This window comes from Lissotriton vulgaris, chromosome 12 (assembly GCF_964263255.1).
Source record: "Lissotriton vulgaris chromosome 12, aLisVul1.2, whole genome shotgun sequence".
Lineage (NCBI taxonomy): Eukaryota > Metazoa > Chordata > Amphibia > Caudata > Salamandridae > Lissotriton > Lissotriton vulgaris.
This window is the reverse complement of record NC_141700.1, coordinates 752022432-752049163: the sequence shown is the minus strand read 5'-3', so window position 1 is coordinate 752049163 and position 26732 is coordinate 752022432.

Here is a 26732-nt window from a genome sequence, read left to right as displayed (position 1 = left end):
ACACAAGGTAGGTCTCAAGGCTGTTGAGACATATAATTATGAGATACACCGTCCCTCCAATACATGGGATGAGGCTCTTACGCATAGCGTTCTCGTGTCACCAATTAACGTCTCAAGGCTGTTGACATTTAATATAGAATTATGAGATATACCGTCCCTCCCAGGAAGCTGACCACATGATAACCCTTCTTTTAAACACATGGGATGAGGAACTATCACCACCCCCAGTAGCCAATGACCTCAGCCTGGTCACCACCATTGATAACATTGTAATATGGCTCTTAGTGAATGATGTATACTTTCCTTACCCTTGAAAGTACAATGACAACTGATGTACTCTCTTTTTAACTTCCAACCCCCCCTCCTCTTTTTAGACCCACCATCAGAGCCTGACCCATGTTGGCGGATTGATAACGCCTTTTTGGAAATATTATTACCACAGATGAACCAGGAGATTCATACCCGGTCCCCCTAATAGCCCACCTTAGTAAGTCTCCCCATTTCACTATTAACATATCCACTAGGACAACAATCACATGTCCTAGAATCTGAATTCCTTTCTATATTGTTTCAGATCTGCCGAATAATTGAGGAACTAATTCAATGTCCTACCAAGACTGTCATTGAGAGGCCGCTCTCTAATGTAGGTATCATATGTCTAGATACCCCCCATTTAAGCTTTTTAGTTCACCTCAGATGTTCAGCCTGTGACATTGCTCTTATGTTTACAATTTCAGGTGCTCCCATCCTAGTACGTCCTGATGAAGACTCCAGAAGGGGATGACCAAAGGTCCAGTATTACGAGATGGTTTAGGGGCTATACCAAAACTGCAGAGTACGAGCAAGAAGCAGAACCCCATATCCAGTGTGACGAAGGCTCAGCAGAAGAAAGCTGACAGGATCGAAAAGAAGCCCGAGCCAAGACCGAACGCGACTGGAGCAATCGGATCGAGCAAGTTACAGAAAGAGACCCAGCAGGACGGCGGCCTGCCGAGCAAAGAAAACAAAGAGTCAGACAGATCCCAGCGGGTGAACTTCCGTCCCCCAAATAAGGATTTAATCGTTATGAGGCAGCCTACCTTTCCTGAGACTTTTTCAGCGAAGATACTCCCCAACCCCCCGGTTCTAATGAGGAGATAGACGACGGCGGCAAAACACACCCGCCTGCACGGAGCGCAGAAGCAGAGTCAGCCAGCCTCGAGGACGCAGGCGTCATGGTTGCCGGGCAACCGCCAGAGACGGCAGAGGCGGCAGAGACCTCCAAGGCCCTCACGCAACACGCGGAAAACGCTGATCCCGAAGAAGTAGAGAGGCCCACATCCACGGTGAGCAGGGAAATGAAAGGGGGGGCCGGGGAGGCTCTAGAGGATCTGGAAAGACAGAATAACTCGCAAGTGTTAGATGCCTTCCTATCAGTCGAGGCAGGGATGAATATTCCCAACAGTCAAGCCCAGGAAAAGAAATGGGGAAGCCTATTGAGTTTGGACTCTCAGCAAGAGCACGAGCAGGCTGGGAGTAAGGGAGTGAGAGGAGGCTCCTCGGAATTCTGTACAGTTAACGAAGGGTCAGATTCCACTAACATAAGTGACCGGGAGGGGGATAGCTCAATGGACGCTTCCACAGACTCTGATGTGAGTAGAAGCTCTAAGGACAAAAGTACACAGAAGAAAAAGAAGTTTACAGCAAGGCGTAATGGTGGGGGGGCCCCGAGCAGTATGAACAAAAAGCTATCATGGGATTACTCAGCCACCCTAGGGGTATATCAGGAGAGCAGTCACGAAGAAGGGGCAAGTGGAGGGCCAATAGTGAGACCCGCACAACAGAATGTGACAATGGAACTGATGTTTAGCACTTTAAAACAGATACAATCTGAAGCTAGAACGGAAAGCCGGAGAGCAAGGCGGGATACAAAAAAATACAAGCATCAGTCAGAAAGCTAAATAAAAAATATGAAGAAGTCGAAGAGAGGGTCACTCAAGTAGAAGAGCGCACTGGTAGGCTGGAAGACGAGACAACGGACTGGCGGGATTTCAAAACCGAGCAAGGAAAGATTGTGGAAGATCTTCAGTGGAAGATCGAAGACTTTGAAAACCGACAGAGGCGGAATAACGTGAGACTCCTTGGCTTAGAAGAAGGGGTGGAAGGGCAAGATCCGAGAGGATATATCATCAAGCTTTTGAAGGCGGCCTTTCCTGAGTCCCAGTGGCAGTGGGAGACGGAAGTCCAAAGAGCTCATAGATTCCCTCTGACACTGAAGAAGAAACAAGGGGGACAGCAAGACTCACTTCCCAGAGCAATGCTTGTGTTCTTAGGGAACTTCCTTGCAAGGCAGGAGGTCAAGGATAGAGCAAGGCCAGACTCCAGGAAAACATATGAAGGGGTTACGTTTTTTGCGAGGCCTGACTTCTGTCATGTGACAGTAGAGAGAAGATGGAAACTAAGAGAACTGATCACCCCTTTTCAGAAAGTAGGCGCGGAAGTATACCTGTTGTATCCTGCAAGACTGAAAATCATTAAAGGGGGGATGATCAGGATGTTCCTTTCAGAAATCAAGGCAGGGGAGTTTCTGGCAGAACTTACAGAACAGCATAGAGGGAGGAATAATAGAGGGAGAAGCCCGGCTAAAACACCATAGGATACTTACAGTATAGTCAGCATAAATGAGAAAACAGTAGGAAAGGGTAGGAGAGAGGGGCGACACTACAGCAGCGTAAAGGCCACACACAGGTCACAATTGACCTATTTGCCCGTAGAAGGGGGGGGGGATCTAGGGAGGGAAGAGAAGGGGGGGAGGGGAAGAAGGTGGAATGGTTGGGAAATACAGCACGTGGGGAGGTACTACACAAGGTCGAGCTATGGTACATAACGGGTGAAGAGAGGTGCAACGGGTATAGAAGGAAGGAAGGTTTTAACAAATATTGATGGCAGTAAGGATCGCCTCTATAAATATTTGTGGGTTAAATGACGGGGGAAGAGGCAGAAAGTGGCTGCTATGCTAAGATTATTGAAACTAGACATAGTGTGCTTACAAGAAACACACAGAGGGAAACAACAAACAGGCATTAGATGAAATGGGTTTTGAGGTACTCGCACACACTAGGCAAAATACTAAAACAAGAGGGGTGGCTATACTAGCCAAAAAAGGGGCATTTACACTTAAAAGAAAAAAAGAGGACCAATGGGGGAGATGGGTCATGATCGAGGGAGTCTCAGCGGCAGGATATTGTTCTATTGTTTCAGCTTATGGCCCTACAGACGATGACCCAGAGACTTTTGATCTGTTAGACCAGGAGCTATCGTTGTGGCCAGAACCAATTATCTGTTGTGGAGACTTTAACATCGATGGCTTGTCTGGTTTGTTGGGATCGGGTATGACGGGAGGGGGGATATATGCGGGACGGAAGAAGAAAGTGTGTAAAGCTATTTGTAATTTAGCACAACATAATGCACTAGTTGATGTGTGGGCTCAGAAGAATCCACTTGGGACGGGTAGTACTTACTATTCGGCGCCACACAGGATGGTGGCTAGACTGGACTACTTTCTGATATCCCTTTGCAGATTGTAGCCTTCCTGGCTTGGACCCTTCAAGGCGGACTGGGGATTGGTGTGCCTTGCTGCCTTGCTGCACGGAGCAGTTTTCCATCACGACTTGCCGGACCCGCTGCGCGGGTCCCGCTTCGATTGCCTGACTAAGGAGGCTGTTTGCCTGTACCTGCTGGTGCTCGTTGGGAGGAGCGCGGGTGAGGCGTAGAGACCAGCGGGGCTGCGAGCAGTTGGCCAGGGACTCCAACGACCAGGAGCCCCTGCGCGCCCAACTTGCTACACCTGGGCTGCTCTCCCCACTGGCCACGCCCCACTGCCTATCAGCCAACGAACAAGCAGGCTTGTGTATTTGGTTTCCCAGTGTCCCCGCTACGCGGGAGCGCGCGGGAGCGTGCCGGGAGAAGCCCGGGACAAGGGCGGGACCGTCTTAGGCCGTCAGTGGCCGAAGGAGGCCGGGCCGGGCCCTCTCTCTTGATTCCCCTCTGCGTTATAATCAAGGCTATGCCTTCGCCTCCACCACGGGAAACCCCCTCAAGGGACGGTGCCTCCAGCTCTGGGACTTTAGATAATTACTTCAAACCCAATAAAGGAGAGGCGGACATGGAAGGTTCACTTGAGAAACGTAGGGTGGAGCGTAGGCGCTCCATTGAATCTATGAAAACTAGGCCCTTGCTTGATATCATCCCCTACCCCACCACTCAAGAGGTAGGCGCGCTACCCAGTAGTTTAAATAATTCGACATTAGAGGATTTCCCCGTTTTACTAAGGGAAGTTCCCTCTACTCCAGGGATAGCGCTTGCAAAAAACACAGAGCCAGCCCCCCTAGAGATTTCCCATACCCCTGTCAACCTGGTAACCCAAACCCCACCTATACAACCGGCTAATAAGAGCAAGCCTAAATTAAATGTAGTGGTGGAGTTACATAGGCCCCCACCCAGTAAACGTGCTCGGAAAACAGCGGGGGGCGGGGGAAATCCAAAATATCACATCTGGATTTTGGTAAGAAACATACTAATACCACCCTACCGGGGAAGACTACGGAGATAGTGCCACCTCCTAAGCTCTCAAACCCCAGCATAACTGCCACTACCAAAGAACCAGAGGCTATTACGCCGAATCCAAACCACCCACTCTCTGCTAAGGGGAGCATTGAATTTCTTCTCCGCTCCCTTCTGCAGCCCATCACCGACAGTTTAAAAAAAAGTCGAGATTAGGCTCACCTTACTAGAAACTTCTCTTACCACTCTGAACACCCTAGTAAGTAAGCAGACAAAGCTAGTGGAAACCTATTCCTCGGTTGGGGAACCTTCTAAAGTAGAAACCGCAACCAATGTCAATAAAGCCCCCCCCAGAAGCATGCCATCTGCCCCCCCTCTGCAACCCCTTATGGCCGTCCAACTCCAAGCACGGCACAACAATCAAAGCAACAGACCTACTCATCCAGTGGATCTAGCCCCACATAGTTCACAAATAGAGTCCACTGGAACACATCAAGATCAGGTTAATGCCCCCCCACTCACGCCCGTTTGCCTAATTCCCAGACCACGGAGGCCAGACCTCCCACCTGAGGCTAACAGACTAATGGTGGTCTTAGCTGGTGCCCCCCATTTAAGATCAGGAGAAAATGAGGATTACCAATCCCTTAAGAAAAAGATAATCAAATGGCTTAACTGGAACCGACCCCTGCCACCCCATTTTAATAATGAAATCATCATGGCGAGAAGGGTGCCATGGCTAGGGAAGACCAGGAAAACCATAGTGGGGGACTGTATCATGGTAACCTTTAAGGATCCGGGTACGGTTCGACATATTTGTGGAGGAATGAACCGATCCCTTGATTCCACCATACAGACCCTCCCAGTATCTTTTTTCTTTCCCCCTATTCCCAGGCACCAGGTCCCAACACACGATGACTGGACAAGGGTGGAATATAGACGCAATCAAAAAAGCTTTGTACAACGCCCGTACTTTCAACCGCCGGACACACCCTTTTGCGATTTTAATCGCTTCAATTGTCTGAACGGTTTGGATGGGGTCGACTGACTCACCGTCTGTAAGACAGCGCCAGGGGTCTCGGGTTTCTGTGGCCCCCTGGAACCCCCCACTGTGTCCCCCGGTTCAATTACTGGCCCATTGAATGATTCATCTGCCCCAGACCACGGCCGAATTGAATCCTCCCACCTAGCCACTGATGGAGTAGTTGCTGTTGAGGGGATAACTATGGCTCCTTTCCTTGTGGGCGAGGGGGAGTTGGGATCCCTGGAGCCACATGTATCTTTTGCTGCCCCCGCTACAGGCCCTGCAATACAAGTGGAGCATGGACTTACCCCCTCCAACCCTCACGCTATGACATCTCCCACCTCCGAACATTTGAGGATAATCTCCTGGAACATCGTGGGATTAGCAAATAAATTGGAAGAGCCGGCCTGGGGAAAGTACATAGAAACTGGCGACATATGTATGTTCCAGGAAACCTGGGCCAGAGAGGACTATGGGCATCAAGGCTACTCATCCTTTTTTATTCCAGCTAGGTGGGAAGGCAAAGGTCGACCATCGGGGGGCCTTGCGACATGGATTGCTGTTCATCTGGGCTGTGTGGCAACACGGCTCCCATGCAACTCTGATGACATCCTTGCGGTCTTATTAACATGGCCAAACAAAGCTAACCTCCTGCTGGTCAACATCTATTCCAGGCCAATGGGAAAGGCAAAAGAATCACCGACTTTTAATGAACTCTCGGACTTTTTATCTGAACTGTCGATTGATTCATATTATGTGGTGGGTGGGGACTTTAACTCTCACTTTGAGCCACTCCCCGGCCTCCAGGAAGGGTTCCTATCAGAAGAAGAAGATAGGTGGGCAGTACCAGGGGTTGATTTTCCATCGCCGAAAGCTTGGACACCACTAGCGTTGCGAATTACTGCCCTCACGTTAAGGTATGGACTCAGAGCGTGTAATGGGCGAACCAACTCCGACACACCAGGTAAAAACACTTACAATCGCCAGGGAAGAGAGTCACACTTGGACTACGTTCTGGTCCAATTAGCGAGGTGGTCAACAATACAGGATTTTAGGGTAATTGATAGGTTGGATAGTGACCACAACGCCCTCGAGTTAGACCTTGTCCATCCAGCACCTCAGGGCCTAGCGACCCATGAGGAAGGGAACTATCCCACGCTCCTTATAGATAACAGTAGGAGAAGAATCAGGTGGGAGCATATGGTCACAAACAAGGACAAACTCCCACTGCTTTATGCAGAGATTACCCCCATCCTGGAAACTGTTGGGGACCTTGATAGTGTGGCAAATAAAATAGATATAAGGAGTAAACTGTTTGATGCCCATAAGGAACTCATAAAAGTGGCGGCACCCCACTTCACACGTAATGTACGAAAGCCAAGAGAGAGGTCCCAAGGCAAAACACAATGGTATAATATAGCCTGTAGACGGGCTAAAACAGAACTCCTTGGAGTAATTAAGGAGGGCAAAGGAGGGGAACGCCTTAAGCAATGTAGGCAAGCCTATAAGAAGCTTCTTGCCCAGGCCAAAATAGAATGGGAGGAAAATCAGTGGGAAGAGCTCACAAAGGCCCTAGCAGTACAAGATCAACGCCTGTTCTGGAGAATGGTGAATGGGGGATCAGGGAGTCTACATTCGGCAGTGGAGCCCAACATAGCTCCTGGAGTGTGGCAGGCCCACTTCCAGTCGCTATATAGCGCTGAGTCCGGAGAACTTCCTGTGCCAATTGAACCAGTGAGGCAGGGCTCTCAGGCGGATCAAATAACACTGAGCGAGGTTACTGCTGCTATTTCAGGCCTGGCTTCAGGGAAGGCGCCTGGGCTGGATGGGCTACCGGGAGACCTGTATAAGCAGGAGCCCACCGTCTGGGCGCCCTACCTCGCAGCTCTTTTTAATGGTGTCCTCGGTGGGATGGAAATCCCCAGTACTTGGCTGGGGGCTGAGGTGGTCCCGATCTTCAAAAAGGGATCCCCCCTCCTCCCAGCCAACTACAGACCGATTAGCCTCATAGATGTAGCACAGAAGTTGTTCGGCAGGGTTCTCCTGAATAGGCTTCAGGAATGGATCGAGGAGGCGGGCGCCCTTAGTCCATATCAGGCAGGCTTTAGGAAAGGGGTATCGACTGTGGACCAGGTCTTTAGACTGAATTTGATCTATTGGAGGACAGTGAGGCTCGAGGGTGGTAGTTTGTACACGATTTTCATGGACCTAAGAGCCGCCTTCGACCTCGTGCCCAGGGGAAAACTCTGGGTCATCTTGGCAGGGATGGGCGTTCCACCAGATATTTTATTGACCTTGCAGAGGCTGCACCATAATAATTATGCCCAGGTGAGGTGTGGGAGGTCGGGGGAGCTGACTGATAGATTCCCCGTGGGCAGAGGGGTAAGACAGGGTTGTGTGCTGGCGCCGACCCTGTTTTGCCTCTTCGTCAACGGGGTAATCGCTCATCTAAACGCCACCGACTATACAGATGCCCCCAAATTAAATGGCAACAGTGTGCCCGCAATAATGTTTGCGGACGACACACTGTTGGTATCTAAAACACCCATGGGCATCCAAAGGATACTTGATGCCTTTGTGGCCTTCTGTCAGGATAGAGGGCTGGAAATCAATGCTACAAAAACCAAATATATGGTATTGAACCCAAGCCCCAAACAGCGCCCGAATCCCCTACTGGGAGCAGTGCGACTGGAAAGAGTAGCCACGTTTGAATATCTCGGCGTGACACTCAACGAAAACAAGACCTGGGGGACCCATCAAACCAGGGCTAACCTTAAATTAGTACAAATTACCGGGGGTATTTCCCGGATGATGACCGGTTCGACTTATCGCCCATTGGGGGACCTAATTCAGATATATAAGGCACAGGCAAGGGGGGCGATCTTGTACGGGGCTGAATTGTGGGGCCACATTCCATGTCGGAACTTGTCTTGTACGGAAAATAGGTTTATAAGACAAATTACCGCACTTCCCCCTAGCACTCCTCTTCTCCCTTTGAGGCTTGATTTAGGGCTACGGCCACTTGCCGACGAGATAAGTCTAAGACCCATTGCCTTCTGGCGCAGGCTATGGAGCGGCGACGATCTCGCCGATTATAGGGCGGAACTGGTCGAACTACTAAAACACCCTAAGGCGCTCAGTATTCCCTGGGTCCAAAATATCCAGTCAATTTGCACAGATCTGGGGCTCCCTGAATTGTGGCCCGAACCAGCAAATACAGCACCAAGAATCTCTAAGAGAGCTTTGGCGAATCTGTATCACGAACACAAAAGGGTAAGGGCCTTAGCTACCCAGACAGAGGGGTCCCTTTCTTCCATATTCCTGCAAACGAAGGATCTCTATACATTTGAGAAGGCTTTTGATCCCGTATATCCCATATTCACTAGAAAGTTATTTCTCCAGTGGAGATACGGTACATTGCCCTTACGGTCCTTTTCTAGCACCTGGTCACAAGTCCCTTCTACCAAGTACTGTCCTCTTTGCGTTGACAAAGAGGAAAATGATTTGCATGTGATCTTTTTCTGCCCAGCATACAAGGCAGCCAGAAAGTACTGGCTGCTGCCCTTGATTAAGAATTTGGGTGGCAGGGAATATGCACCGATGTACAGGATTTTAAAATGCGATGTTTCCGGCCCAATTGTTTTTGCACTCTCCAAATTCTTTACGAATGTCTGGCATACGCGCAGTCGTCTTTTAAAAAATGCTGGGTAGATTGTAGAATCGCTTATTTTTTAAATTGCTTGTATTGTCTGGTTTTGATCTTAAAATCATGCACTGATGTTTTATCAAATGTGACAAAATCTATGTAATTTTACTGTATATGTATCTTTTATGACCAAATGGTCGAAATAAAGATTGAAAAATGAAATGATATCCAGTTCTTTGTTAGGAGTTAGTCAATTGGAAAGGCTTCCTAAGGCTCAATCGGATCATAATCCGCTTATTCTAACTCTTCCTCAGATTCCTCTCGGGGAAAGAAAGACTTATATCTGGACTTTCGAAAGAGGGCTTTTAAAAGATGAAATATACTTGAAGAGAATGCATACTTGGATCAGACAATTATGGGAGTCTAATAGAGGGTCAGCCTCAGCTGGGGTTGTCTGGGACGCCTTAAGGCAGGTATCAGGGGGGAGACCCTATGCTAAACGCTTCAAAGGACTAAGAGGGAGAAAGACGAAATGGCTAAAAAGATAAGATACTTAGCGGAATTAGAGGATCGATTAATTTCAGCCATCTCCAATCGAGACCCAATAGAAGATATACTACTAGATATAGAGGTGAACAAAGCAGAGGTTGGGGAGAGTTTAATCAGGACATCGGCAGCTAATTACCTTGCCAAAAGGGAGAGAAGCTATGAGTATAATGAGAGGATAGGCCATCTCCTAGCAATTAGAACTAGACAAAACATAGCCGCAGTGGAAATAAAAGAAATAAGCAACGGGGCGGGAGGAGTAGTAAATAAGGTAGCCGATATACAGGAGGTCTTTAGGAAATTTTATGGGACACTTTATGAAGAGACTCTTAATAATACAAAAGTGGAATTTAAGGAGTACTTGGAGGATATGCCACACGTAGTGCTACAGGGTGAAGAGAGGGAAAAATTAGACCTCATATTCACACCGCAAGAAGTGCAGGAAGTGGTGAAAAATATTCCCCTGAGGAAAGCCACAGGCCCAGACCAAATTCCTGCAGAATTCTATAGAACTTTTTGGGAGATAGTGGGAAAGGATAAGTATGAGACCCTCGTTCAGGCACAGACTGGAATATCGATTCCACGCACATGGGCTGCAGCAGACATCATTGTGATCCTTAAAAAGAATAAACCCCCGCTAGAACCATGGTCCTATAGACCCATAACGCTCATGAACGCAGACGCAAAAATGTATTCAAAAACACTTGCACAAAGATTAAGTAGGCTCATAGAGCAAATAGTCAGCACTTCACAACACGGGTTTATCCCAGGGAAAGGGACCACACAGCACACGAGACAAATGATTACTATATTGGATGCTATGGGGGTTGCAGGGGACCCTGTCGCTGCAGTTTTTCTGGATACGGAGAAGGCCTTCAACAGGGTCTCTTGGAACTACCTGTGGGAGGTCATGGAGTGGTCGGGTATCATCAAAGGTTATATTAAGGCAATTCAGGCATTATACCTAGCCCCTTCTGCTAGAATAAGAATGAATAAAGGATACACTGAGGCAATCCAGATTAAACGCGGAACAAGACAGGGATGCCCAGCTTCACCGCTTCTGTTTGCCCTGTATATTGATCCTATTCTGCGTAAATTCGAAAAGAACTTTATGATCTCACCAGTTAAATTACATGGGATAAGTTATAAGGTATTCGCATACGCGGACAATGTGGCCATCATCACAACCAATCCAAACAGGGCTCTTCAGGAGATAGAGAGGGAAGCAGAATGCTTTGGAGCGATCTCAGGGTATCGGATCAACAGAGAGAAAACGCAGATAGTCCAGAATAGCGGTATTATACATGATGATACTAGAGTGGTAAATGAAGCAACATATCTGGGAATAAAAGTTACTGCAGATTTAGATAACTTAGTAGAGCTCAATATGAGACCACTACTGAATAAAGTAAAGGAAAACACCGAAAGGATACATAAATTACACTTAACCCTGATGGGACGCATAAATGTGGTTAAAATGATCACATTTTATAAAGTTTCTGTATCTATTTAGAGTTATTCCACTGTTCTTCAACCATATATGGTTCAATAAAATAGAAGCAATAGTGAACAAATTTATTTGGGCACAGGGTAAGACTATGAGAGCCTATCGGCACCTCACACTTTCAAGGGAAAAAGGGGGTTGGGGGGCACCGGATTTTAGGCTTTATTATTGGGCTGTTGCTATGCAATATTTTCAGGGGCTAATCGGGGGCGGGATACAGATTCAGGGGACGATGTACCAAGACTCACTAATGTATATATTGCACTGTTGGGAGAAGGGGCAAAGAATAGGTTTCTGAACACAATAGACTTTAGTTATTTTAAACACACGAGATTTAAAACTTTGCGAGCTGCCTATAATATTTGGAAGGCGGTATCAAAAAAGCTCGGCCTAGGCAGACATAACAGCTACACCCGCATGTACACGAATCAATCCCTACCTGGAGATATCTTTAGGGACTCGGTTATGAGGGAATGGGATAACAAAGGGATTAAGAAGTTTGGGAACCTCATGGATCAACAGGGGGGAATTCTGCAGTTTCAGGAGCTCCAAATCAAATTTAAGCTACCAAGGAGTAGTTTTTTTAAATATCTGCAAATAAGAAGCTATTTAATAAACAAACAGGGGGGAACACTCGGCTTCAGCACATGTCGTATAATGGATTACATAGAACGATCCACTCACTGTACAATCCGGCAGTTGTATGCAGAACTCTATGTATACAAAACTGACGACACAGCTAAATTTGCCATGAAGTGGGCTGAAAAAGTGGGATCACAGCCAGAGGGATTCCAGATGTCCCTAGAGCTGGGAAGTACAGTGTTATGCTCAGCCACCCTACAGTCACAACATTATAAGACTATCTATTCACTATACTACACCCCAGCTAGGATTGCACAATGGGGAGGAAGTACGGGAATAACCTGCCCACGATGTGACTCAATGAACGCAGATATCGTCCATATGTTCTCACAATGCCCGCAATAGTATTCCTTAAAAAACGACATAGAGAACTTTATTGATGGATCACTGGACGTAAGAATTAAGTTTTCAGACGAGCTTTTATTGTTAGGGGTCCAGACAGGGACAGTTGATATCCACACAGAGTTTATATTTATGGTCACTGCAGTGTTTCAAATATGTATTGCAACATCATGGATTGACAGGGCACCTCCTACTTTCCAAACTTGGATTGCTAGGCTATTGTCAACTTATAATTTGGAAAAAGCAATATTTGATAGAATGGGACGAAGAGCTAGAATTCTGGGCAGGAAGATATGGCAACCTATAGAAAACTGGAAAAATGGGCTGAATAATCGGTAGGAGGCCACTGGCTACAGTCCAAATACACTTGCTAGACAGACTCTGGGGGGATAATACGAAATCTGTCTCTCTTTTTGCAATGAACAAACCTCTAGTAACCTGCAAATTCATGATTTATGTACCATGTCAAAAATGATATAATTTTTATAAGTGTGCTGTAACATTTATTGTATTCTTTGGGAAAATGCATTCTAAAAATGTTATTAAAAAAAAAAAAGAGAGAGGCCGCTCTCTAATGTAGGTATCATATGTCTAGATACCCCCCATTTAAGCTTTTTAGTTCACCTCAGATGTTCAGCCTGTGACATTGCGCTTATGTTTACAATTTCAGGTGCTCCCATCCTAGTATGTCCTGATGAAGACTCCAGAATGAGGCGCAAATAGCCCTTTAATCAAGCGGATTCGAAACGTAGACTGTTTTTACCACTGTCTCACAATATAGGGTCCAACTGTGTCGAGCTATCCACCCTATGTTTGAAGATAAATAGGGAACTAATGATCAGATTAGACTGTAAAGGTATTTCCTTATTGATTTTGTGATTGTGTTATGGTCACACCTCCCTCATTGTGTTGTGAGAATTAATACAGCTTTTTAGCTGGGGAGTTCTTTTCTGACAAAGAGAAATGGAAGGCATTAAAACTTATGGATTCTCAGAGGATCAATTTAACAAACTGATACACGGTGCCTCTAAGAAAACTCCAACTGTAATCATTGATAACAGTAAAGATGAAAAATGGAGAGAATTGTGGAATCTTAAAAAGAAAATCATAAGGACAGAACTACATGCTGACTTTCTGATCGAATACTGCAAAAAAGGTATTATCCCTAAGGGGTTGCAGATAACAAATGAACCTGGAGTCTTTGTTAAGGTCAAAAAATTTATTGAGAACTGGACATTAATAGCAAACAGATGTAGCAGGGACTGGATGCTACTCATAATCGAGACCGCACAAGATGTCCTTGTTATAGAAAGAGCAGAAATAGAAGAACTAGAAGCAAAACTGAAGGAATGTGATGCGCTAGAAGACGCAAAACGCAAACTTGAAGACATTCAAACAGACATAGAAGGGTATCTTGAATTTATGACCAACAAAAAATCCAATAAATTCAGAAAAGATGTGGCACAGTATGACATAGAAAAGGTTTATCCTTATCTACAGAAGGATTTCTATGAGAAACCACAGGAAGAACACAACAATAAGAGACAGTGGACACAGCCAAATAGAAACTTTCAAAATAGAAAGGTGCGTTTTTTTGATACCTCGTACACGAGTTCTGAATCAGAAAATGAGGCACAACAAGATAATAGCAACAAAGATGCAGATCCAACTACTAATAACATAAAACAGAGTCTTCCTTTTTTAGAAGAACGCCAAAAGAACTTTGGAGCCCAGAGAGGCAGAGGGAGGGGGAGGGGAACATACATTCCCCAGAAACAATACCAACCACGTCATTACAACACAAGAAGCAAGAAGAACTGGGACTAAATAGGAAAGCACCCATTATCAATTTGTCATCCCGACTAATCTCGGAAGATGACAAAAGGGTATTAGAGAAGGGATTGGGGTTTGCCATTGCAAACCCGATAGATAGATACAGCCTAGAACGCGACCTACAAAGTTTTTTTAGAAAGGTTCGTCTGAATGCATTTTTTGAAGGTACACCTAGGGCCCCGAATGAGAACAAATCAGGTTTAAAGCCTAAGTCAAAATGGACTCCCCAAATTAGTATGGTAAAAATGTAGAGGTCTTTGAACACTGTGTGGAGAAAAGTATCTCAGACCTCTTGGATAAAAAACACTGGGTAGAACAAAACTTCTCGAAGAAAGAAAGGTGTGCACTTAAATCACTAGAAGAGGATGTCTCAATCACTATAAAGCCAGCAGATAAGGGGGGGAGCATTGTTATAATGGATACCCAGGATTATAATGCTCGTATGTATTCTATGCTCAACAACAAGGAACACTACTGCCCATCTACAAAAGAGAAACTCAAATCACTGGCGGATAAGATCACCAGCTTATTACGATGGGCAAAGGAAGATGGTGTTATCTGTCAAGACGAATACCTCTTCCTACATAATGAACACCCTACCATACCTGCGCTATATGGTCTGCCAAAAGTGCATAAGAATATACTAGATCCACCCATGAGACCAATTGTGTCAAGCATTAATTCCATAACGGAACCTCTAAGCAAATATATTGATATTTTTTTGCAACCATTAGTCAAAAGCCAGAGGGCATACATAAAAGACACCACATCAATGATCGGGAAAATTGAAGGTCTCCCATTTAACTCAGACACCCAGCTCCTGGTCTCCCTAGATATAGAGGCCTTATATACTAATATTCCACAGGACGACACTATAGACATGGTGGCCGAGATGTTGCAAATTGAAGACCATGACTTAAATCCACATTCAACATTTATAGTGGAATGTGCAACATTGATACTCAAAAACAATATTTTTCTGTATGAAAAAACCTTATTCAAGCAAACCAAAGGGACAAGCATGGGGGCCACCTGTGCGCCGAGCCTAGCATGTCTCTACGTATCAAGATTTGAAGACAAGCACATCTTCAATTTGTTGGCACCATTCTTTGAAAATGTGTCACAATGGACACGTTACATTGATGACATCTTTTTCATTTGGACAGGTTTAGAAGCAGCCCTATTTGAGTTTATAGACTGGCATCTCCTAGGTTAAGCCAATTTAAGATTCACGCATAGCATTAGCAACCAGGAATGTGCTTTTCTGGATATAACAATCAAACATAGTGAGGGAAAACTTCTGGTGGAGTTATTTACAAAACCAACAGACAGGAACACAATGTTACATTTCAACAGCCATCACCCGGGCCTGTCAAAAAAATAATAATATACCTTATGGACAGTTTCTAAGATTGAGAAGGAACTGTACCAAGAATGCAGACTATGATAAACATGCTCAAATCCTCACTGAAAAGTTCCTAGAAAGAGGGTACCCGAAGAAACTAATACGCCACTCTTACAAAAGGGCCAAATACTACAACAGGGATGAATTTTTCAATAAAAGCGAGAAGGCCCAAACAGACAGACCTCTTATTTTTGTAACAAATCATAGCAGCATGAATAACAAAATAAAGAATATAATAAATAGAAACTGGAATCTGGTATCCAACCAAAATGGCACTATCCTTCCTAAGCCCATGTTCGCATACAGGAGGAACAAAACAATCAGAAATAGCCTAGTAAAAACATATAGGGAAATCAATCAAGACCGACAAGTGACCATAGATAAGAACCCTCTTCCTAAGGGAACTTTCCCTTGTAGTGGATGTGGGAATTGTAAGGATATCATCAAAGGCACAGAAATAAAAATAAATGGTAAGAGCCACAGATTTGCGGATTTTCATAACTGTAGGTCAAAAAATCTCATTTACCTTATTCAATGTCCCTGTAATCTGAATTACATAGGGGAAACATCGAGGGAAATAAGAATTAGATTAAACGAACACAGGTCAGCCATACGAACCAAAAAGAACACTGCGCCCTTGGTAGACCATTGGCTATTGGCCAAACACACCAATCAAGATCTTAAGTGGTGTGTACTAGAATCTATAAAAATGAACACAAGAGGAGGAGATGTGAATACTAAACGCAAACAACGCGAACAATTTTATATGTCTAAATTTAACACTGTACGTCAGGGACTCAATAATAAAGAAGATTGGGAGAGAGTACTATAGACACCCCCATAGCAAAAGTCCATTTCAGCCCATAAAAGGGAGGACTATATGGATGTTTCTGAACGCGACATATAGTAGACATGGTATGCTTCTATTAAACAAACGAAATGAGCTGAACAGAGAACCCTATAAATAGTCCAACTAGATCACAAGCACCCTTCGCTTTAAAATTCACCATAGACTGATAGCCCCTTGAGTATTGGGAGTATATGGGATGCACATCAGAGACTCAGAGTCTAGACATGTAAAAATGGCCGATGTATTTCTCGGCTAACACGTGACTACCTAATCTCACCATCACGCAAAAAAATATCCTACAAAAATCCCACATTCATTTATCATTATATTCAAATAACAATCGCATAAAGTGCGTTTTTTTAATGTAAATACCACTTGAGCAGCTATAAAAATTTCTTTGGCTATTGAAATAGAGCACGGACCATATCAGAAACCGGGAGCAGACACACTCCAATATGGCCGACGTGGTCTCCGGAAGATACGCGATTACTTAATCCCTATATCGCGCCACTCAACATTATATATTGAGTGTATATATTCCCTCGTCAAAAAGAAACATAAAACAGCGTGAATTATTCAACAGGGAAAAGAAAGAATTGTATTTTAAAATCGCGCTCTTTATCAGTATAGCGACTGCGCGCTAATATATTTTTGCAGTAAATGTAAACACAGCATTCGGGTAATCAAGTAATATCCATTAGACCACTGTAATAAGGGAGTATTTTAGAGCGTTGCTTGATTTTATACAACATAGAACGGTAATATGGACATTTACAAATGGCCGTCGCATGTCCACAAGACAGACCATAACGAACCAATCACGAACGTCTGATGACGGAAAGGATTGCGCCCAATCTCCTAATAAAAGGAAGCCTGCAGCAAGCAAAGGCATTCCATGGGGAAGCTGTATGAGGACCAGGTGACAGGGAGGCCGTTACGCTAAAAAGAGGTAAGAACTGTGGGGCAACCGTTAATGCTTGAGTGAATGATACAAGGGTCTTGAACCAAACACCATTGGGGTGTGTCATGACCTATATCAATAATGTAGCGCTCAATTTTATAAGTGTTTAGATAACTGGGGACTCTGAGTAAACTATAGTGGTAAAAAAGAAGAGCCCAAATTGAAAAGTTTTGCGCATAAATGTATTTTAGAGTAATCACACTATCAGGAAACTAATACACATCGTGCGGTGAATTATGTCCGCATCACAAAATGAAGGCACTCAACAAGATAACTGAACGAGGGAGTATAACGAACGCTAATATGAATACATATAGCACGGATAACCAGTGTATAGGCATACAATCAGATCTCGGGCACAGCGCTTACCGCCAGCAAAGACACCTAGCGCATAAGACCTATAAAGCCATAACTTATCTAAAAAGGGGGGTAGATATACTTTTGCCCAATTGTACTATAAAGACTGAAGATATAACAAATGGTCCTAATATAGCCAAACACTTCAGTGACTCCTATTCTTGCATTTGTAAACAGCGCTATTCGTAAACTAAGGAATGAATAGGAAACAAACTGGCAGAAGGGAAAGAACCAGATTTGAAGGCCTCTACCTACATAAGACAAGTTGGACCTTTACCAACGTTTTACAACTAAAGGTAATATTGGTTATAATCAATTTTCTGACCTTTAACTTAAAGACTAAAGCTGTTTCTAGTTCACAATTGTGACGTAACAAAAGGAACGTTGTATTTCTGTCCTTCTGCAGTTACTTGTTGTATAGCCGAAATGATATACGGTGGTCACCCCGGATACAGCACTGATAATATAAATGCATTCCTACATCCAGGTAATGAACCTCTACATACATCATTGAATAAGTAGTAGAGTAAGAATAATAGCATTCTGGGTCCATCTGATTTATGAAATTTACCCTCTAGGTGGAACAATTTTAACTAAATAAACAGCGAATGAAGATAAGTCCATGAGGTTCAGATTAATGACTGAAAGCAACTGCATCTTCATGAGACCTCATATGTCCTAAATCCCTCAAAATCTCTGAGGTAGGTTGATAAATGCAGGCTGACCCAAAGAAAGAGTATATACTAGTTAGGAAACATGGACAACAATGATAACTAGAAGGGATTATGGATTCTATCTTGTTGTTATTAATGTGTTGATATGATGGAAGCAAATATTGAGTTTACAGCGGAAAAAAATCCTGTCCTTGAAAAGTAGCGTGGGTAATATATTGGACTCAAGGAGATACGAGTCCTGAGGGACTGGGAAGGGCTACTCAATATCGCACTCACACGACATACAACCATACAGACCAAAAAGAAAGTGCCAAAGAAACAACTCAATGGTTTTAACGTAGGGAATTGAGGAGCAATGGCCGGCTCTTCTGGGGCACCGAAGAGCGGAGCATCTACTCTCTCAAGAGAGGCGAAGCCCGGCCCAGGACCAAGCACCAATATCTCTGATTATCTGGGTCAAATGTGGGGACCTGTATGAAACACCCAATATAGGTATAAATAAAAGAGACCTTAGACATGACGTAACTCAACCTGGAGTCTACATCTGTAAGAAATGTATAGAAAATATTGTATGTCTCTCTCTGCATGCAAATGAGAATGCAGAGATTATAAATGTTTTTGAATCTATGTGCATGGTCCGTACAAGTGACAATGTTGTGTCAATGCTAACGTCAGTGAACAATAGGCCCCTGTTGATTATGTTTCTGTAATCTTGCTTTTTAGAGATTTTTTAACTAAAACACCCCGTCCTGAAGAAGGTGTTACCATCAACACAAGACACCGAAACGCCGCGTCGACTTTCTGGTTTTTTAAAAAATAATTTGTATTCGAATGTATAATTGTTTTATGTATGTAAATTGAAATTGTATTATTTTTAATAAATTGTTTTATACACTGGTAAAGATTATAGTCTCCTAACTAATGTGGTGATGTATAGACAGGGCTCCTACACTGACTATTAGCTTGTATTTGAAAATTATGTGTATGTTAAGTGGAATACAATCTTGTCCTTGACAGAGTAGATACCTTTTTATCCCACACTACCTTATCACTCCCATCCTACCCCATCACTTCTTTCTCACTGTGAGCACGTTCATATTTTTATATGAGGTAGATAACTTTGATGTACAAGAGTTATATTTGCATTTGGGCAATATTTAAACCCGGAACTGTTCTTCAACGTGTTTTGATTCACTCATTTGAAATGATAAAAATTGTATCAGTGACTCTCCGGGATTTGTCAGTTTATTAAATATGACATGTGAAATAGTATTGTAATTTGTTTTCTCATTAGTTTTTTCACATTTGATTATGTTCAAACACTGATCCTTATCTAACATACTCAGCTGGATCAAAGGCCTCTCTCAAGAATCTAACCCATGGTATAATGAGTCTCTAACTACCCTAAGGAAAACCTGCAAAAAAATCAAACGGAAATGGAGGAAGATGTGTGATCCGGAAATAAAAGGGCAATACATTGCAGCACAAAAAATCTATCACAGATCAATTTGCAAGACACGACCTGCCTACTATGCCAAGGAGATCAGGCTCAGCCCGAATACCTCCAGATCTATTTTTAAAATTTTGAAGGATCTCAGCGCCAAAAAAACCTCGATACCCGTAACTGTCTCTGAAACACACTGTGAAGAATTGGCTTCCTTCTTTGTAGAAAAAGTGCGTGTAATTTATAGATCCTTTTTCTCTACACCTTTACCCATCCCTTTTAGTCCTGAGTCAATCACCAAACTTATGGTGATTCCTGAAATCTCCCATGAAGAACTCTGACTATGTGAGAAAATCAAGTCTGGCTCTCCTGCGGACCCCTTAAAACCTGCCCAATTTAGGGAGGCATCCACGCTAGAGCTTAACCCCCTTCGTCAGATAATTAACTCCTCCTTTGAATCAGCCGTGATACCGGCAAGATGGAAACAGGCATGGGTTTCCCCCATTATTAAAAAACCTATGTTGGATCCCACCAAACCTGAGAATTTCAGGCCTATTTCCCTGCTCCCTTGGCCGGCCAAGGTGGTAGAATCCCACGTCAATAGCACTCTTACCAGCTTTCTGTGCTCAAACAATACTTTGGATGCCTCGCAGCATGGTTTCCGAGCTTGTCACACACAGAGACGGACCTTTTGAGCATGACGGAACATCTGCGGACCATTTTAGTCTCTGTTCAAACGGCGGCACTGATCCTGTTGGATATGAGAGCCGCCTTTGACATGGTCTCGCATGCGGTTTTGCTACATTGTCTGGAAGAAGCGGGTGTCGGGGGACTTGCTCTGGAGTGGTTCAGAGCCTTTCTAACAGGAAGAACCTTTCGGGTCTCCACACCCCGTTCCTTTCCAAGGAATGACTTATTGAGCAGGGAGTCCCCCAGGCTCGGCACTCAGCCCTACGTTATTTAATCTCTGCGTACAGCCACTGGCTGCGGTCGCTAAGCTATGGGAGTTCTCAATGGTCTCATATGCTGACGATATGCAGCTAGTGGTGGCTCTGACGGATGATTCCGTTTTGAGCGCCACTAGGTTTAAGAGTGGCCCAACAGCCTCGACCTCTAATTACTTGCAGCTAAATGCGAGTAAGATGGAGGTTTTATCCGCGGGGAAAAATGCCTCTGCCTGGTGCGAAAAATGGTGGCCCAATACTTTAGGGAATTTTCCCGACCCAAAATCAGAAGTAAAAAACCTCGGGGTCTGGATAGGTTCCTCCCTCAGTCTTGGCATTCACAACAAGAAAAGGGCAGCCACATGCTTTAGGATCCTACGGAATCTCAAACCTATTCTAAAATTTTTTGACCCTCCTACCCGCCAGCTCCTACTGCGATCGACTATTCTCTCTCGTCTAGATTATGCGAGCTCCTTGTTGCTAGGGGCCAACCAGGCAGACATTGGATGAATGCAGTGGGTGCAAAATGCGCTCTCCTGGTTAGTTTGATAGCGCCGGGACGCCCCTTGGCTGGGGCAGCTGAGCGCTAGATAAAAATATGTAACATAACATAGCACTGCACAGAACCAGCCGATACAAGACCACCATACAGAGGCTAACGGAGGACACCATCGCCAGCAGTCAGGTGCACCCCAACATGCCGTGTCTCTTTTCCCTCACTCCCTCATAGGCCAACACATACTGCTCTTTAGAGACGATCCCTTCATCACGTATAGGGACGCTCTACAGTGAAGCAGATGCTTGGCTTACTGCCGTGACCACGCCCCCTTTCCAGTTCCTTGTTTGTTGGTAATCGCCATTGCTCCTAAATGTAAAAGTAAATGTAAATGTAAATGTACAGGAATTTATATAGCGCAAATCACCGAGTGGTTTCTAAGCGCTTGCTTAGGGAACCCGTCCTGGTATTCCCCCGTGAGATAACCCCGGCAGGGTATCCGCAAGGTAAAAGCCAGGCATCCTGCCGCGAGCGGCCGTTGTGGAGATTAAGCAAGCTATTGCCCAGAGTCGCAGAGTGGGAACCCGTGAATCGAGTAGGCACCGGAGCGAGAATTGTCGAGTCCATGGACATTTTTAGGACTCAAGACCCCGCCAAGCCGGGAATTGAACCCTGGTCCCAGGCTGACCTCTGCTTCCAGGTCTGCCTCCTCTAACCAGTGAGCCACACTTCTCCTAGCGAGACGCCTGTTTGCCGATCCCCCCCGTATTCTCCGCTCTCCGAAGACTACATTCGGGGAGATTGCAGAGACCGCTTCATCAGCGCGGACTTCACCGCCTACCTCCTTTCAATCCCCGGTTAACTTGGAAACCGGGTTCCTTTTTCTTGCCGCACCGCTCTGTGCATTTCTCGGCTTGGACTCCGATGTTTGTTTTCTTTGCCGTTTTGCACACTTTACCCTCCGCACCGGTCGGTGCACGTTGAGGCTTGAAAGCCGAGTTTGCTTTTCCCCACTATTGGTACGCTTTGCCTGTATGTACCACTGGTGAAAGGCTCTTTGAGTCTACCTCCCCTTTTTCTGTTCTTTATCCCTGTGTGGGAGAGTGTTGCTCCACCTGGTGCTTGGTCCTGGGCCGGGCTTCGCCTCTCTTGAGAGAGTAGATGCTCCGCTCTTCGGTGCCCCAGAAGAGCCGGCCATTGCTCCTCAATTCCCTACGTTAAAACCATTGAGTTGTTTCTTTGGCACTTTCTTTTTGGTCTGTATGGTTGTATGTCGTGTGAGTGCGATATTGAGTAGCCCTTCCCAGTCCCTCAGGACTCGTATCTCCTTGAGTCCAATATATTACCCACGCTACTTTTCAAGGACAGTTCGACACCTACCTGGGGTAAGTGTAATGCTATGCTAATCACATGTCAATGTATTGCTAGGGTAAGTTTATAGAACAGTGTATTGGTATACTCCTATTGTTTTCTTTTCAGCATCTTGAGACCAGACAGACCTGTTACCCCCCTGCAATACACCCCACCACGTATGGGGAGAGTGGTGGACACTCCTTGGAATTTTCCCCCATACTTTTAGAGAACAGCCCATAGGAGTGTATGTTCATCATCAATCCTGTGGTTGTTTTTTAGAGGTTAAGGGGATTTCTCTTCACTCCTGTGGACTCTTGGGCATCCGGTTATTGAACATTGACACATAGCTCCAGCATGGAGTAAGTAATGGATAAGATACTCTGGTGTGGACCGTGCACCAGGCAGTGGTGCGCGGGCGGCGGCTCGAGGCCCTGATGGCCACTGAGGGCGCCCAGAGATATGCGCTCTACCTGGAGCTGGGGGTCCTGCTGCGGGGCCGCTACCTGCCCCACCTCCACCTGCAGGTGCACTAGGAGGCCAGGCTGACGGACGCCCTGGGAGTCCAAACCCTGCAGCAGGTGGACCTGGCGCTCGGTGAGAGCAGGACCCGGGTGGGGGTATACCTGACCACCTCGTGTACCCCCAGGACGCGCAGGCCCTGCAGACTGGGAGGGCAATGCTCCAGGCCATCTTGGAGGCGCAGCAGGCCAGCACACCCAGAAGGGTCACTACAGAGGAGGAGGGCCGCACCTACCTGGTGGTGGTGTTCCGCAGTGCGGACATGCCACAAGGATTCAGGAGGCTGCTGGAGCAAGACAGCAACTGTGCCTACATAGAGGAGCTCTACGAGCAGGCTTGGGGGCCTGCAGGCCTGCCTACAGAAGGATGAACAATATTCAGTAGCACGACATTTTGTAGAGGTACATAAAAGTGCAAGCAAAATTGGATTCGGTTTTATGCAATTGATTGTGTTCCCCAGATGGGAGAGGGGGCGATAGCATACGTAAACTGAGGCAATTAGAATGTAGGTACATACTTGATCTTGATACTAAAATGCCAAATGGCTTGAATTCTGATGAGGACTTAGAATGCTATTTGGGTGAATGATGCTTTGGATAAGCGATTATCATTTGGATGACTGTTTTTGGAGAACGATTTAAAACTAACTGCGTAGCTTCTGATTGTTTTTAATTCACCTTAATATGGAATATACACTTCGATTTTAATTTGAGTTTATCTTTGTACTTTTTGTGCAGGTGGAACTAATGACATTGCTTTGACAAGAATATTATGTAACTAATGAAGGATTCATTTTTTGAGATTACAAACTGATGAAGGCCCACGGAGGAGCAGCGACGTACCAAGAGAACGTGAGTAGAGCAGCAGCCACCGCGAACGAGGAGACAGCTACAGATGCCGAGAAAGGAGCGGGAACCACAACGGCCAGGAGTCTGAGAACCGACTGTGAGAGGACCAGGGCAGCAGCCAACGCCACCTGCAGGAAGGAAGCAACTCGAGAGGACGAGGGAAACCTGAAGGTCACCCCTCAGGAAGATGCAATGGACGAGGCAGCCGTGACCCTGTTGCCGGGTCTCAAGGATATGCTGAAACAGCTGGCCGAAGGCCAACGTCATCTCCAGCTGGTCGTAGAAGGGGACACTACTGAGGCCAAAACAGACCTGGAACACCTGCAGGAGGCCCTCCAAGCCCAGGCGGGTCTGATTGCACAGAACTAGCCGGTACAAGACCACTATACAAAGGCTAACGGAGGATACCATCGCCAGCAGTCAGGTGCACCCCAACGTGCCCAGCTCAGTTCTGCAAAAGTTTCAGCCTGGCGAAGACCCGGACTTCTTTTTCATGAATTTGGAGGATGTGGTGGCTATCACCCAATGGACGGCTGAGCGTTGGGGCCAGTACATCGCCCCTCTTGTCTGGGGATCTACAAACCGCATATCAGGCCGCGAATCCAGCGGGCACAAACCCGTATGACATCCAGAAGGCCAACTTGGAAAGGCTTGGTTGTGACCAAGAACACCATCAGATAAAATTCCGAAAGGAGAAATGGCTTCCCCAAGACAATCCCAGGGTGGTACTCCATAGGATACATGACCTACGTAACCGATGGTTGCAGCCCTATAGCTCCTGCATGGAGTAAGTAATGGATAAGATACTCTGGTGTGGACTGCGCACCAGGCCGTGGTGTGCGAGCGGTTGCTCGAGGCCCTGATGGCCACTGAGGGCGCCCTGAGATACGCGATCTACCTGGGGGGCCTGCTGCGGGGCCGCTACGTGCCCCACCTCTTCCTGCAGGTGCACTATGAGGCCAGGCTGACGGACCCCCTGGGAGTCGAAACCCTGCAGCAGGTGGACCTGGCGCTCGGTGAGAGCAGGACCCAGGAAGGGGTCTACCTGACCATCTGCGTGAACCCCCAGGTCGCGCAGGCCCTGCAGACTGGGAGGGCCCCACTCCAGGCCATCTTGGAGGCGCAGCAGACCAGCGCACCCGGAGCGGTCACTATGGAGGAGGAGGGCCGCACCTGTCTGCTGCTGGTGCTCGAGAGTGCGGACGTGCCACATGGAGTCAGGAGGCTGCCGGCACAACACAGCAACTTCGCCTACATAGAGGAGCTCTACGAGCAGCCCTGGGGGCCTTCAGGCCTGCCTACAGAAGGACAAACAATATCCAGTGGCATGACATTCTGAAAAGGCACATAAGAGCAACCGAAATTTGCTTCGCTTTTATGCAATTGATTATGTTCCCCATACGGGAGAGGGGGCGATAACATACGTAAACTGAGGCAATTAGAATGTAGGTACATTCATGATCTTGATACTAAAATGCCAAATATCTTGAATTCTGATGAGGACTTAGCATGCTATTTGGGTGAATGATGCTTTGGATAAGTGGTTATCATTTGGATGACTGTTGTTGGAGAACGAATTAAAAGTAACTGCGTAGTTCTGATTGTTTTTAATTCACCTTAATATGCAATATACACTTCGATTTTAATTTGAGTTTATCTTTGTACTTTTTGTGCAGGTGGAACTAATGACATTGCTTTGACAAGAATATTATGTAACTAATGAAGGATTCATTATTCGAGATTACAAGCTGATGAAGGCCCATGGAGGAGCAGCGACGTACCAAGAGGACGTGAGTAGAGCGGCAGTCACCGCGAATGAGGAGACAGCTACAGATGCCGAGACAGGAGCGGGAACCACAACGGACGGGAGTCTGAGAACCGACTGTGAGAGGACCAGGGAAGCAGCCAACGCCACCTGAAGGAAGGAAGCACCTCAAGAGGACGATGGAAACTTGAAGGTCACCCCTCAGGAAGGCGCAATGGACGAGGCAGCCCGTACCCTGTTGCCGGGTCTCGAGGATATGCTGAAACAGCTGGCCGAAGGCCAACGCCATCTCCAGATGGTCGTAGAAGGGGACACTACTGAGGCCAAAACAGACCTGGAACACCTGCAGGAGGCCCTCCAAGCCCAGGCGGGTCTGATTGCACAGAACCAGCCGATACAAGACCACCATACAGAGGCTAACGGAGGACACCATCGCCATCAGTCACATGCAACCCAACATGCCAGTCTCAGTTCTGCAAAAGTTTCAGAATGGCAAAGACCCTGACTTCTTTTTCATGAATTTGGAGCACGTTGCGGCTACCGCCCAATGGATGCTGAGCGTTGGGGCCAGTACATCTCCCCTCTTGTCCAGGGAGCTACAAACCACATATCAGGCCGCCAATCCAGCCGGCTGACATCCCGTATGACATCATCAAGAAGGCCAACTTGGAAAGGCTTGGTTGTGACCAAGAACACTATCGGATAAACTTTAAAGAGACTCAAAAGGCATTCTGTTCACATGCACTGCTCTTTCTAAATTATATTCTTGGAACCTGTGAACAGTGACACCAAAGGGCAATGGGTGCTGAGAAGTGTGCACGAACATGGATTATAACATGCAGACCGTATTGATGGGAGGTGCTTGTCGGTAAGTCAGTTGCTCCTCATTTGGAATAATCAACATTTTGATTAAACCTGCAAAAAGGAGACAAGAATGTTTAATTTTGGAGATGGAGAAAATAGTGTTGGGAAATAAAATCTTAATTTATCAGAGGCAACAGGAAAAAAAATGAGGAAACTCAAACGTGATGAAAATGACT